This window comes from Psammomys obesus, unplaced genomic scaffold (assembly GCF_907164565.1).
Source record: "Psammomys obesus unplaced genomic scaffold, mPsaObe1.curated_primary_1811, whole genome shotgun sequence".
Lineage (NCBI taxonomy): Eukaryota > Metazoa > Chordata > Mammalia > Rodentia > Muridae > Psammomys > Psammomys obesus.
Window position 1 is genome coordinate 47633015 of NW_026591086.1, and position 12198 is coordinate 47645212.

A 12198-nucleotide genomic window follows, 5' to 3' on the forward strand; every position below is an offset into this window, starting at 1 on the left:
TTTTGTGGTTGTGATAGTAACATGTAAACTTATTATTTATTATAAGATTTTATTTTAACTCAGAAAATAAAAATTAAATAATCTTGATTCATTATTTATATTGATTAAGAAAAGTACATGAGATTCACAACAGCTCACGTTTATTTGATCAGCAAGTCTTTGTACATTTCATATTCATGGAACAAACTAGATTTATCAACTTTGGAGGTTCCACAAATCAGAAAGTTTTCTGGTTACCCACCTTCCCTGATACGTGGTGCCAGAACAGTGGTTCTCAACCCTTCTAATGCTGAGACTCTTTTATCCAGTCCCTCGTATTGTGATGATCCCCAACAACAAAATTATTTTGTCACTACTTAATAACTATAATTTTTCTGCTGTTATGAATCAAAATGTAAATATTTAATATTCAGGCTATCTAATATGTGATCCTGAAAGGGGATCAGCCATAGATTAAGAACTACTATCCCAGAGGTATAAGTAGGTATCATCCCCCTAATGTAGGTACAGGAAATGGAGCTCAGATCTCCCAAAAGAACAGAAAGTTTTTACGTTTATTATGACTATTATTTTTTTATTTCAAAAAGTACCCCTTATTTTATATTAATATACGTGATTTTATTTTACTTACTTGCCTCTGTTATAGCTTTGTATTCCTCATATTTAAAACATACAGCCTTAGTTCATCTTCAATGAAAACAATATGTGTCTGGCAAGTAAAGGCTAAAGGGAAATGTAAGAATGACCCAGACTGCCTTTATAATCTGGTAACTAATTGTAAATGCAAGTAACCATCCACATTTCAAAATGTAAATATTATTTTCAAAATTCATGGAAACAAATCTAAATGATATTTGCACTGTTATTTTCACTGCACAATTTAACAATTAAATGGGAAATGTGGCGTAAAAGAGCAGAGAAATCATTAAAGTTGTTATGATTATAGGAGTCCAGAAGCTGAGACCAGTGGTGGTATAATGGGCTCTAAAATGGGAATCCTGAACCAAATTTAAAAGAAAGAAATAGATGGAACTGAAATTGCTGATTTTGGTCATAAAACATTACTGTAATTGCCTATGTTAACATTTATTGAAACTTCTTACAATCAGTGTTATTTTTACTTATATTGCCTGAAACCAATCTTATGCAACATTTGGAAAATAGAAATCATCCTTCCACTACTGTTTTTGGGTTCTGTAATCCCAGTACAGTCAAAGAGGCTCTACAGTAATAAAGCGGTAGATTTAATGTATTTTTTAATATTAAACTCTAAAGATCTGGTGACTTCATCATTAATTGACAGCTAGTTCTCTTTCTCTTTATTTATTGTTATACTTTACATTCATATCATCATAGTCCCCTCTCTCATCTCCCTGCTCCTTCCCCCTATCCTGCTCCTCTACTCCTTATGTAGGGAGAGGCCACCTCCCCTACCAACTGACCTCAGTTTATCAAGGCCCATTAGGACTGGCTGCATCATCTTCCTCTGTGGCCTGGCAAGGTCACCTCACTAGGGTGAGGTAATCCAGGAGAAGGCAACATAGTCCACGAAGGTAAAGAGAGCCACCTGCCTTTGTCTTCCTGAGGGCTGGGGTTACAGGCGTGGTCCATTGCACCCAGCTGCAAGTTCCCTTTCACCCTTAGCTCATCTCCCATTTATTACAAGAACTCTGTTTAAAAGTATCAAATTGTCTCTACCATATTTTACTGAAAATATTGATATAGATTTCAATTCTTTTATCACTCTTATATTTAGTGGATCGTACTATCATTTCCATATTTATGAGATAATTTAATTTTAGCAATGTTGTCTTTGAAACAATTTAAATCAATTCTAGTTAGTATAACGATCGTCATTTTTTTTTTTTTTTTTTTTTTGTCTATTTTACTTGGTCCCTGCTTCAGTGGTCATTTTGTCTGTGTGCTAATAATGTCTACAATGTTCCAGCAACATCTGCTACTGCTTAATTTTAAATCAAGTCTGGAATGCAAGCCTGTTAAAATTAGGTCAATTTCCTTTTCATTCCTGAAACTTCAGAATTTTGGTTCATAAATCAGGAAAAAAAAACATGTTCTATGGATTTGAACATATTGTCCTTCTGAAGTTGTCTCTCCTTAAGACTGAATAGAAAGTCTGATGTAAGATTATGTCCTCCAGATATTTATGAAATCTCAACAATTTGGCTGCCTAAGCAGGAGTTAAAGCAAGGCAACACCCAGTTGACATGATAACTATGGATATAGGATGTCTCATCGGGTTCCAGTGGTAGATTCCATCCTACAAGGATAACTTAAGAAGAGAAGGATAGTTAGTCTTTCCTAGAGCTGAACTTCCTAATTCATTATACATTACCATGTTGTCAGCCCTATACCAAATGTTCAACCATAAAAACATGTGTGTGCATATATATATATGTACATGTTTTTACATATATATTTAAAATAGTGAATGAACTCGGCGTGTTGTATATACACACATATATATATATTACTATTGCTACACACTTTATTTTCTATATATTTAGTCTTTATAACATTAACATTATTTATTACATAATAAATTATATTTAATATATAAATATTATATATTTTATTGATTATATTGTACATTTATATATGTATATGTACAATATATTTGTATATATACAATATACAAATGTGTATATATGTTGTAGTTATATGTTCAGCAAATTGTATTTATATATTAATTCATTTTTATAATGTGTATATAAACAAATGTGCAAATATATAGAAACAGCTGTTTTTAGCAAAAATATTTTTAAAGAGGCTATGACTATGTATTTGAAAGACAGAAATGTTTATAGCAGTGTTGTGAGGAAGGGAAAAGAGAAGGAGTAAATGATATTAATACTATATATGTATTTGAAATTTAAAAAGTAATTTTAAGTTTCTAGGATTCCATTTTATAATTCGTCACACCTCCATTCTTTTCTGTCCCAGCTTTTTTCTTAAAATGTTTCGTTTTTTACTGTACTTAACCGTAATTTTTAAAAATCAAATTCAAATGGTGTTGTAGGTGGATCTATCTCACCCAACACAGAAGCGGATTTCAGAAGCAGTTTATATTGACATATATTTAATCATTCATTTCTTCCTAAACATACGCACATGTGTTTAAAATGTGTTTGTTGTTCACATCTAGGACGTACTGCATTCACTGCAAAAAGCAATCATACATTTTGAGGTATATGTTTCTGTAATACGGTATAGTATAAAGTTTATTGATTATTTTATGTTAATCTTTATCTGAAAAAAGCAAATGAGTCAAGCATATAAGATGGGTCTTTAGCTGGGTTATTTGAGGGTACTAGCTATAAATTAATTTGTTTCAGTAAGACTAAATTCTTTGCTTTAATACTCCACATTGTTCATTGACTAGTCAGGATTCAGATCCTTGTCTTCATCCTTTTCATTTTTCCACATCTATTATGTCATTTGCACTAAGCATAAATTCTCTGCCTCTATCAATAAGGTAGAATTAAAAACAATTATTTAAAATATGTCCCTGTTTGCTAACAAGAATTCCTCTTTCAGAATACAGATTTGACTGCCAACAGAGAAAGAGGGAAAGAGAGGAGAGAGAAAGAGAGAGAGAGAGAGAGAATATTGCTACCTCTAAAAAAATCATTGAAACAATATATGACCCTAATTTTATAGATCTCTAAGAAGAATATTTCTCTCAAACTTTCTTCATAACTTCCAAGTGAAATAGTGTTTCTGTTTTGTAAAGTTATGTGATCTGTTAACGGAGCGTCTAGTAGCCAGTATTACTGCTTGGAAAGGAACATGCCTTTTCCAGTAAAGTCCACAAAATGTTACTGGATTTTTCCTCTAACAGGACTTTTAGGGAAAAATGAAAAAAAAAAAATACTACATTATTAATCTTTCCTTTTTTTTGCTGCAGATTCACAACTTGTGACTTGTACTTTCTTGGACTTCAGTTGTCACCCAGTACAAAGGACACCTGTTTCAGAATGAAATTAATATTGCACTCCACTGACGGTGGAAGTTAGCTCTAATCATCAAGTTAACACCATCTAGAACCAATGGAGGGGAAGCCTTTATAAGGGATTATCTTTTCTGGCTTCACCTCCACGTACGGCACTGAGGAGATGTTCTCTTCATTAAATTAATTGTTGGGAACAGATCTAGCACTGATTGACTGCATCAATCCTTAGCCAGGAGGTCCATTTCTAAATAGGAGTCAAACACAAAACAATCAGGAAACAAGGATGTACATATTCCTTTATTTCTGCTACTGACTAGGGATATGAAGTGAATACGTGCTCCAAGGTTTTGCCACTGTCATTCCCCTAAAATAAAGATTTTTCTCCAGAAATTATCATTTTTGAAGGGGATTATTCATGTCAAAGTAAATTATGGGTCTATAACCGGGCAGGTATAAGCCTAATAGATTGACCTTTTAAATAACATTACAATTTACTATGTCTTAGCAGAGCAATAAAGTGAGTCAGGAAATGTTGTAGTCTCCATTTAAATAGAGTAAATAGTCATTTCTTAGTAAGGCACATTTAACAGAATCTTGCTAATCTAAAAGAGCCTTCTCTGACTCTGCATGGTATAATGGAGCAAAAGTGAGTCACCTTTTACCATCTTCCCTAGTTTCATTGCCATTAAGAGACTGAACAATAAATCAAAGCATCAATATGTCAAATGAAATCACATAAAGATGAGTAAGCTTCAGTGAGTAATTTTTTAAAAAATATTTTAAAATTTATTTATTCCTCTCTCATTATAGCCCGCTTTCAGTTTGACCATAATGGAATATTTCAACAAGTACTCCAAGAATATTTAACCCAAAAGTCTTTTCAATATTGCTTTAAACAAAACTAACTACCATCTGTATTTCAGTAAATGACTTGTCAGTACATTGCTTATGTGCTGCTTAACTTTTGTGAGCTTCACATAACTAGATGTAGCTGAGACTTATCAATGTAAAATGAAATAAACCCATTGCTTGCTCTATTGGTTTGGTCAGTGTTTTGTCACAGCTACTGAGAAGCAAACTAGGATAATTTATGAGGGGCATTGTTGGGATGGTGTGGAAATGGAGTTCAGAGGAAACCTCTTAAAATGTCTGAGGGCAATGCTAATGAAGACTCCAAATAATGAGGAGGTAGAGTCCCAGGTGTCCATCTACCGAGAACAAAGTTTCCAGTAGAGGAACTGGGCTTTATTCAATTCAGTTGTTGCCCAAAGGGGTCTCATGGAAATGCTCAAACAACCCAAGACATTGCTAGGTTTCTCTAAACACAGTAAATTTGAGGCCCCGTTGTGAGGACAATAGCCACAACTCACTGAACGTGGAGAAGTCAAACTGGTGCCTGCATAAAACCTTCCCCACTACATTCTAGGGCCTTCTCTACAGGAAGGTACTCTGCAGGCTATGAAAAGAGAAATTTAAATAACAGCACAGCCTCAAACCTTTTGATATACAATGCTGTTCTTCCTGAAAAATATGCCAGGACAATGGATGTCCAAAGCTTGTGGGTGTAACCAGGCAAAGTCTGACTTTACTCCACTCCACACAATTTAACTCATACAATCTCATCCAATGCTGCTTTTGTGACCAGAGACTAGATAGCACAGATATATAAGATAAAAACAAAATATTACTGCTCTTTAAAAAGTAGTAATAAAATATTTCTTAATGATATTTTGCTATACTTATAGATCAGTCCTTTATTTAGACATCATCAGGAAACCTTCCTCCTTCAACATAAATGCAGAGATCCCCCAGACAGACCACACACACACACGCCCCACACACACAAAGAGAGAGTACGTGTGTATACATGTGTACAAATGTATGTGTGGTAATTCAAAATTTTGATCCAAGCAGTTGAAATGCAGAGGCAGACTAATCTCTGAGTTTGAGAACATACTGTTCTAAAGAACAAGTTTCCAGACACCAGGACTACAAAGAGGGACCTTAGTTTTTAAAATAAGAAGTGTTATATGTGCTTGTGTGCATAAGTGCATGTGTGCTTACACATGAGTTTATATACATAAGATATATAGTAGTGCCCACAAAAGCCAGAGCTTGTAACATCCCCAGAACTGAACTGAGTTGTGTTTGTTGAGTCATCTGCTGTAGGTGTTGGAAAATGAACTCAGATGAACTACCAGAGCCTCTGGCCCCTCAACCAGTTTAGAACTTAGTTTTATTTTATATTTAAAAAAGATAAATTAATAACAGTACAGATATTTATTTAACTGGTAATTAAGCTGTGAAATAGAAGGCATGCAAATTGCAGCAGAACAGTTAGTTTTTGATACTCATACTGTATCATACATGGTCAGGGTAATATTTCCTAAGTGTAGAAAAGTTAAATGGTGTTAAATGTATGGTTGGAAAAAGATAAATGTGGTGCTACCGACATAACAGCTATTGATGTGATAACAATGATTTCATATGATTATGATTGGTATAGTACAATGTAATGACTTAAGAGGAAACTTGCAAAAATATTACTGCATAAATAGAAATATTCTTTTGTTTTACTAGTTACATTTTATTAACTCTGTATCCCAGCTCCCTATATCCTGTTCCCTGATTCCCTCCCAATCCCACCCTCCCTCCCTCATCTCCTCCCTGGCCCTTTCCAAGTCCACTGATTGGGGAGGACCTCCTCCCCTTTCATCTGACCCTGTTTTATCAGGTATCTTCAGACAAATTCAAATTAGTACAGTTATTGTGCTTAACAATTTAATAGACACAAATGGGATTAGTGGATAAGACAAAATTCCAGTACTGACAGAAAACAACCGCTTAAAAAAGTAGACTTTAAAAAACTGATATGAGGGCGGAGCCAAGATGGCGACTAGCACACACAGTTTCCGAGCTGTGGAAGAGATAAAGTTCTGAGTTGATGAGTGGAAGAACTTCTGAAGCCAGGGAAACAACGGAGAGACTTTCTAAACAACAGGGAACATCGCAGGAGGTGAAAACCTTGGTCACGGGTCACCCAGGGACTTGTTTGGGGAAGGTGAGAAACGATCCTTTGATCTCTCGGCACTCCCCTCCCCCAGACCTCCCTCCTCCTCGGCACATCGGACTCGCCTTTCTCAGCACAGACCTAACTGTAAGTGAGTGCACCCTTGAGAATCTGCAGCTCCACTGATCCTGGGTCCTTCTAAAACAGAAGCCAGGCATCGAACCCCCTCCCACCCATATACCCACTTTGGGAAACAGAGGGGCACTTGGAACATTGAAGTTCCTGCTCTGTGGGTCTAATTGAGGAGTTAAGGCAGTTAATGCCAGAAATTGCGCTGTGATCATCAATAGCGCCTGCGACATACACATTGCAGAGCCCCTCCCACACACTCAAGGGTTCAACATTAGCCATCACTCTGTCCCTTGAGACACACGCCCACGCCCACTTACACACACACACATACACACACACACACACAGGCACACACGCTTGCATTTGCCTCTGTTTGCGCCTGCGTACTTTCCTCCCACAGGTACAGCTAGTCCTCAGCACATGCTAAGGACACGGGACCTCTCTCAACTTCCTGAAGAATTCTCCAGACTCGAGAGAGAGACAGTATCAGTCTGATCGGCAGAATCCAAAAACAAACAGCGAAGGTCTCAGATAAGCCAATGGCCAGGGGTAGGCGAAAGAACACTTACAACATAAATCAGGACATCATGACTTCACCAGCAAACCCCAAAATCGATGGATACTCCAATTCATCAGAAGCACAGGAAAATGACCTTAAAAGCATACTTGCTCAATTATTTGAGGCTCATAAGGAGGAAATGAACAAATCTTTCAAAGAGTTGGCCAGTCAATTGGACATAAAGAAAGAAGAAATAGACAAAACCCTTAAAGAAACACAGGCAAACATAGCCAAACAAATAGAGGCACAAGTAGAGAAAAAATTAGTGGCATACAAAAAGGAAATGAACAAAGAAATAGAGTCCATCATAGAGAGACAGGAATCCAAATTCAAACACATGGAAGAAATGGTGCAAGGCATGAAAACAAAATTAGAATCAATAAAGAAAACACAAAATGAGAAAACTCTTGAGCTGGAGAACTTGGAGAAAAGATCAGGAACCACAAAAGTAAGCATCACCAACAGAATACAAGAGATGGAAGAGAGAATCTCTGGAGCTGAAGACACACTTGCAGAAATTGATACTTCTCTCAAAGAAAAAGTAAAATCAGAAAAGTTCCAATCACAAAATATCCAAGAAATCAAGGATGCTATGAAAAGACAAAATCTAAGAATAATAGGAATTGATGAAAAAGAAGACTCCAGGCTCCAAGGTCCAGAAAATATTTTCAAGAAAATCATAGAAGAAAATTTTCCCAACTTAAAGAAAGAGATGTCCATAAATATACAAGAGGCCTACAGAACACCAAATAGACTAGACCAGAAAAGAAACACATCACGTCACATCATAGTCAAAACACTAAATCTACAGAACAAAGAAAAGATAAAAAAGCAGCAAGGGAAAAAGGCCAAGTAACATATGAAGGTAGACCTATCAGAATCACACCAGACTTCTCATCAGAAACTATGAAAGCCAGAAGGACCTGGGCAAGCATCATGGAGACTCTAAGAGATCACAAATGTCAACCCAGAATACTATACCCTGCAAAGCTTTCAGTCAACATAGATGGAGAAAACAAAATATTCCATGACAAAACTAAATTTACGCAATATCTATACAGCAAACCAACCCTACAGAAGATACTAGAAGGAAAACTCCAATCCAACGAAAATGAATTCACCCAAGAAAACAGGGCATACAGATAATATCCCAACAAAAATGAAAAGAAAACAAGCAATGAAACAGGGTAAGATCATCGACTCCATTACAAAAGGAACTAACATGCATTGGTCAATATTATCTATCAATATTAATGGACTCAACTCACCAATAAAAAGACACAGGCTAACAGAATGGTTACGGAAACAGGACCCAACATTCTGTTGCATCCAAGAAACACACCTATGCGACAAAGATAAACACTACCTCAAAGTAAAGGGCTGAAAAAATGTTTTTCAAGCAAATGGTTCCAGAAAACAAGCTGGAGTAGCCATCCTAATATCTAATAAAATAGACTTTCATCCGAAGTTAATCAAAAAAGATAAGGAGGGCCACTATATTCTCATCAAAGGAAAAATCCAACAAGAGGACATCACAATTTTGAATATCTATGCCCCAAATACAAGAGCACCTACATTCGTAAATGAAACAATATTAAAGCTTAAATCATACATTGATCCTAATACCTTAATAGTGGGAGACTTCAACACCCCACTCTCATCAAGGGACAGATCAACCAGAACGACACCAAATAGGGAAATAAAAGCACTCATAGAATTCCTAAATCAAATGGACCTAATAGACGTCTACAGATCTTTTCACCCAAACTCAAAAGAGTACACCTTCTTTTCAGCACCACATGGAACCTTCTCCAAAATAGACCATATAGTTGGTCACAAAGCAAGCCTCAACAGATACAAAAGGATTGAAATAATACCTTGTATACTATCTGACCATCATGGACTAAAGCTGGACATCAACAACAACAGAAATAACAAACTGCCTACACGTACATGGAAACTGAACAACCTGTTACTCAATGACAGCTGGGTTAAGGAAGAAATAAAGAAAGAAATTAAAGACTTCCTAGAATTCAATGAAAATGAAGGCACAACATACCTAAATTTATGGGACACATTGAAAGCAGTGCTCAGAGGAAAATTTATAGCACTATGTGCCTACAAGAAGAAATCCATAACATCACATACAAACAACTTAATGGCCCAACTGAAAAACCTAGAAAAAAAAGAAGCAGATACACCCAAGAGGAGCAGACGGCTGGAAATAATCAAACTAAGGACAGGAATCAATCAATTAGAAACAAATAAAATTATCCAAAGAATCAATGAAACAAAAAGCTGGTTCTTTGAGAAAATCAACAACAAGATAGACAAACCCTTAGCCAAACTAACTAAAAAGCAGAGAGAAACTATCCAAATCAGCAAAATCAGAAAGGAAAATGGGGACATAACTACAGACACTGAGGAAATCCAAACGATTATTAAGTCATACTACAAAAGCCTATATGGCACAAAATTTGAAAATCTAAATGAAATGGATAACTTTCTTGACAGATTCCATCTACCAAAATTAAGTCAAGATCAGGTAGAAAGCCTGAATAGCCCTATATCTCCCAAGGAAATTGAAGCAGTCATTAACAGTCTCCCCTCCAAAAAAAGCCCTGGACCAGATGGCTTCAGCACAGAATTCTACAAGACCTTCAAAGAAGTACTAACACCAATTCTCTTCAAACTATTCCACAAAATAGAAATAGAAGGAACACTACCAAACTCATTCTATGAAGCCACAGTCACTTTGATACCTAAACCACACAAAGATCCAACAAAAAAAGAGAACTTCAGACCTATCTCTCTTATGAACATTGATGCAAAAATACTCAATAAAATACTTGCAAACCGAATCCAAGAACACATCAAAGATATCATCCACCATGACCAAGTAGGCTTCATCCCAGGAATGCAAGGGTGGTTCAACATACGGAAATCCATCAATGTAATCCACCACATAAACAAAATGAAGGAGAAAAACCACATGATCATCTCCTTAGATGCTGAAAAAGCATTTGACAAAGTCCAACACCCATTTATGTTTAAAGTCTTGGAGAGATCAAGGATACAAGGCACATACCTAAAGATAGTAAAGGCAATATACAGCAAGCCTATAGCCAACATCAAACTCAATGGAGAGAAACTTAAATCAATCCCACTGAAATCAGGGACAAGACAAGGCTGCCCACTCTCTCCATATCTCTTCAACATTGTACTTGAAGTCCTAGCCAGAGCAATAAGACAACTAAAGGAGATCAAGGGGATACAAATTGGAAAGGAAGAGGTCAAAGTGTCACTATTTGCAGATGATATGATAGTATACATGAGCGACCCCAAAGATTCAACCAGAGAACTTCTTCAGCTGATAAACATCTTCAGCAAAGTGGCAGGATACAAAATCAACTCAAAAAAATCAGAAGCCCTTTTGTATACCAAAGACAAAAAGGCTGAGAAAGAAATTAGGGAAACAACACCCTTCACAATAGCCACTAATAACATAAAGTACCTTGGTGTGACTCTAACCAAGCAAGTGAAAGATCTGTTTGAGAAAAACTTCAAGTCTTTGAAGAAAGAAATTGAAGAAGATTTCAGAAGATGGAAAGATCTCCCGTGCTCATGGATTGGTAGGATTAACATTGTGAAAATGGCCATCCTGCCAAAAGCAATCTACAGATTCAATGCAATTCCCATCAAAATACCAACTCAATTCTTTACAGACCTTGAAAAAAAGATTCTCAGCTTCATATGGAGAAACAAAAAACCCAGAATCTCCAAAACGATCCTGTACAACAACAGATCATCTGGAGGTATCTCCATTCCCGATCTCAAGCTGTACTACAGGGCAACAGTAATAAAAACTGCATGGTATTGGCATAGAAACAGAAAGGAGGATCAATGGAACCACATAGAAGACCGAGAAATAAACCCACACACCTATGAATACTCAATATTTGACAAAGAAGCCAAATCCATTCAATGGAAAAAAGACAGCATCTTCAACAAATGGTGCTGGACCAACTGGATGTCTACATGCAGAAAAATGAAAATAGATCCATATTTATCAGCCTGCACAAAATTAAAGTCCAAGTGGATCAAGGACCTCAACATAAAACCAGATACTCTAAATCAGTTGGAAAAAAAAGTGGGGAACAGCCTAGAACTCATTGGCACAGGAGACAACTTCCTGAACAGAACACCAACAGCACAGGCTCTAAGAGCAACAATCAATAAATGGGACCTCATGAAACTGAAAAGCTTCTGTAAAGCAAAAGACACTGTCATCAAAACAAATAGACAGCCTACAGATTGGGAAAGAATCTTCACCAACCCTTTATCTGACAGAGGGCTAATATCCAGTATATATAAAGAACTAAGGAAGCAGAAAAGCAACAAACCAAGTCCTCCAATTAAAAAATGGGGAACAGAGCTAAATAGAGAATTCTCGAAAGAGGAACATCAAATGGCAGAGAAACACTTAAAGAAATGCTCAACCTCATTAGCCATTAGGGAAATGCAAAT